The sequence below is a fragment of the Onychomys torridus genome, unplaced genomic scaffold (genome assembly GCF_903995425.1).
Source record: "Onychomys torridus unplaced genomic scaffold, mOncTor1.1, whole genome shotgun sequence".
Classification (NCBI taxonomy): domain Eukaryota; kingdom Metazoa; phylum Chordata; class Mammalia; order Rodentia; family Cricetidae; genus Onychomys; species Onychomys torridus.
In genome coordinates this window covers 35,537-39,600 of record NW_023413252.1, presented here as the reverse complement: position 1 = coordinate 39,600, position 4,064 = coordinate 35,537, and the positions used below count along the sequence as shown (strand labels likewise).

The following is a 4,064-nucleotide window of genomic DNA, read 5'->3' as shown; positions in this document are numbered from 1 at the left end:
ATGATAAGGAAGGTTTCAGGAAACTCCCCATGCTCTCAGATATATTAGTATATTGCTAGTCAACAAGACATAATAATTCCTCATGACAGTGTCAAGTTGAACTAATAGTACAACATAAAGTTGAATTAAAATTGATGGATCCTGAAAAATTCAAAGTATTATTTATTGTTAGCTTACCTAGTTTCAAATAACATAAGGTGGTTTGTTATTCTTTTTCCTTTGATTGAAAATGGATTATTTTCTCATCTAATGTCTTGAAAATCGTATCAAAACTCTAAAGCAGAAGGCGTAACATATACTCCAAGTACATAAAGTAGACCCTTACAACCTCTATGAATGGTAGATCAGGCCTTTTGCATTCATATAGACTTTTATCTACTATATTGGGAGCATGGGGATGTAGCTCAGCGGTAGAGCGCATATTTCGCATTTATGAGGTCCCGGGTTCGATTCCCGGCATCTCCAAGCCTTTTTTTTTTTTTTTTTTTAACTTTTGAATTTTCTTTTCCTGGATGTTTCTGTGCAAGGTGTCCTAGACTTTAACTTTTTGTTAGGAGATTATATGTGCATAGCTAATTATTGGATGAAATTATTAGATGAAATCTATCACCATGACAACAATGTTCATCTATGTCTGTGACTACGTTTCCATGGAGACAGCCATAGACTGGTGAGTAGAATGAGGTCATGATTCCTAGTATATGTTTTGTTCACAAGAACAAAACAAATTTAGCTTTGTTGCTGGTAGCAGTGTCTCTAATGGGTACTAATGGGTGCTATTATTTTATTATTTTTTTTTATTGAAAATAGATTGCTTTCTAATTCTGTCCTAAAAATCTTATCAAAACCTTAAACTGGAAGCCATAAAATATACTCAAATTTCCTGACACAAAACCTTGCAGTCAAAATGCAAGCTGGATCCATCTTCGTGCATTTATATGGGCTTTGATCAAGAAGGCATAGAACACGGAGATGTAGCTCAGTGGTAGAGCACATATTTAGAGTATATGAGGTCCCGGGTTCGATTCTCGGCATCTCCTGCTACTTTTAACTTTCCTATTTTGCTTTTCAGGATGTTTCTGCACAAGGTGTCCCAGACTTTAAATTTTGTTAGATCATCATGTATGGATAGCTAATTATTGGATGAATTCGTTCATCTGTCACCATGATATCAATGTCCATCTATGATTCTGACTACTTTTCCATGAAGACCACATGGTGGTCTTGTGAATAGAACATGGCTGTGCCTGTAGGGATATGTTTTGTTCAGATAAAAAATATCAAACTCAGCTTTCTTGCTGGTGGCAGCTTCACTAATGGGTACTGTTATTGTTATTATTGTCATTGAGAATAAATTGTTTTATCATTCTTTATGGTTTATAAAAATCTCATCAAAACCCTAAACTGGAAGCCATAAAATACACTCAAAGGACCTGACGCAGTACCTTGCAGTCAATATGAATGGTGATCATTTTCTCTCATTCATATGTGCTTTCATGAATGAAGTTTAGAACACGGGGATGTAGTTCAGGAGTAGAGAGCATGCTTTGTATGTGTGAGGATACAGGTTTGAGGTTTACTTTTGCAGCATGTCTCTAGACAAGGTGTCCCAGACTTTATCTTCCGCTATGAGTTTATATATGCATAGCTATTTATTGGATGAAATTGCTCCTCTCTCACCAAAACAATGTGACAACATTTCCATGGAGACCACCACATTCTGGTGTGTAGAATATGGTCATGCCTCCGGGGGTGTGTTTGGTTCACAGAACAAAAAGGTAAAGCTCTGCTTTCCTGCTGGTGGCAGTTTCTCTAATGGGCATGCTTACTCAGGTGATAACCAGGGTGAAGAGTTCCTGCTTTGAGAGAAAGAAAGGGAGGGCTGGGCAGAACCAATCCTAGTTACAGAATGGGGGAAGCAATGCTGTTGTCATAGAAACAGTTCATTATGAAGACTGTTTTCAATGGCAGCCCTGGTGATGTCCCGTAAAATGAGCATTTCTGGTGTTTGGCCTGAGCTGAGCTTATGGATTCCGGGAGGTGAGCCCTGGAATCTTCCTTAGGGTGGAGAGGAAGATGCTGGGGTCCCAGTCCCAAGTAGGTTTACCCCCACATCGGGATTTGTAGCCAGTGTGTCTCCAGAAGGAGAGAGACTTGAGACTATTGTGCCTCTTCAGTGTTCTGTTCTGTGCAGGGGTGTGCTGGAGCCATTGTCCAGGCTAGGTGTTCTGGGGGAGGAATCTGGAGGGACATATGACAGTGAGAACACCCTCTGATCCCAGTTTCCTGCTCTGTGAAAAGGGGATGACATTGCTCACTCAGGATCGGTGGCACATTAAGTGGTAAAGCCTAAAGAGAAGTCAATGATTACCCTACATGTCTCAGATGATTATTTCAATATGCAGCTGGTTAGAGGATTTTCTTTTTCGTTTTCAGTCATTTGAGGTTGTATTTGCTTTTGAGACAGCAATTCACTGTGTCCTACCCTGGCTGAGAACTCTCAGTCATTCTCCTGCCTCAGCTGCCTTGTGTGGGACACTGTGTGCTTGGCACCAGTTTGGGATTTTAATTTCCATTTTGGGGATACCCACCCTCCAGGTGGCCCTTATGTCTCCTCAGAATCCCTGCCACACTGCTCTCTGCATATGCATTAATATCTCTAATGAATCGCTTATAAAAAGGACAGTTCTATCAATATCCTCTTGAACACCTGAAACCTTTCCCATATATCAATTTCATTTTCTGCCTGACTTTTGTGAGCTTGTCTGTATGTTTCATAGAAATACTTTAGTGAATATATGTTTTTCTAACTTTTTTTCTAGCCATAGCATTATCTTCTCAATTCTCATCCATGCCTTTGGAAGAGCAGGAGATTTTAAATTGTCAGGATCCCACCTTCACCAGTTCTTCAGTTATGGTTTTCATTTGGTGTCCTGTCTGTGAAATCTTCACTTAGTCCCAGGACAAGGATTTTCTTCTGTGTGTTCTCTTGGACATTTATAGGCTTATTTTCATATGTTTATTTCTCTAATCTAGTTTGAATGGTCTTTGCACAGGATTTGATTTATAGTTATATTTGTGGATATGGATATACACTTGCCTCTGCATTGTTTGCTGAAAGACCATCTTTCTGCACCAAATTGTCCAACATCAGTTCTCTAGCAATCTAGGCATGGTACATATGCCAATATTGCCAGTGCCTGAGGGGCTGCAGCAGTGCTGTCTCCTCTTCTCGCCCCAGACTCCACATACACCTGATGTCAGCATGGAATACATAGGAAAACGTTGGCACACAGTCCGCAATGGTCTGTAATTTTGTGGGAGTAAGCATGGACTGAAGATTGTAGTCTTTTACTTGGCAACATGGATTCCAATAACAAGCTGGCCCAATTGCCCTAGGTTCATATGGAAGTAGATATCCTATCAGGCAATGCTGTTCTCTAACTTTGTCCTGTGTCTAAGACTTTTCCACAAACTATATATTTATCTATAAAGATTAGAATTAGTTATCCACGTTTTCAAAAACTTAGTGTAATTTTATTGTTATTGTATTGAATCTGTAGACATCTTTGAGTCAATAGACATCTTACTGATAATGCATTGTCTGACCCATGAATATAATATGCCCTTTTTTTGTAGGTGGTCTCCAATTCAGCATTACGTGTAGAGATGTTTCAGTCCATAGACACTATAGATCTATGTGCCCAGATTGTTCACAAAATGTATGCACTTTTTGATTCCACTACACCTGGCACTATTTTTAAAATGCAATTCCTAATTCTTGTATTTTCTGTGAAGTAATTATTAAATTCTCTGTGATGAACTAGGAACAAAATGTCAATGATACTTATGAAGGATCCCTTTGGTTGAAAGCATTGATTACTCTGGGATGGAAACTTTATTTGATGCTTATTGCAGTTTGTCCGCGTTTCCTTCTCAGCATTTAGAGGTCATTGACAGTGTATTGGAAGAAATGAGAGAAATGTCCCAGAGACATGTGAATGGGCTGTCATCACAGGAATCACACCGAAAGAGCATCTTTTAGTAGCTTTCAGCATCCAGTG

General features: G+C 39.2%; 2 non-coding genes across 2 annotated transcripts; both read left to right on the top strand.

The window, feature by feature from the left end:
• Positions 1-393: 393 nt before the first annotated feature.
• Positions 394-465, top strand: Trnaa-cgc. Its single transcript has one exon. It is a non-coding gene; the product is annotated as a tRNA-Ala (tRNA).
• A 503-nt stretch (positions 466-968) lies between these two features.
• Positions 969-1,040, top strand: Trnas-aga. The gene has a single exon. It is a non-coding gene; the product is annotated as a tRNA-Ser (tRNA).
• The last annotated feature ends 3,024 nt before the right edge of the window (positions 1,041-4,064 follow it).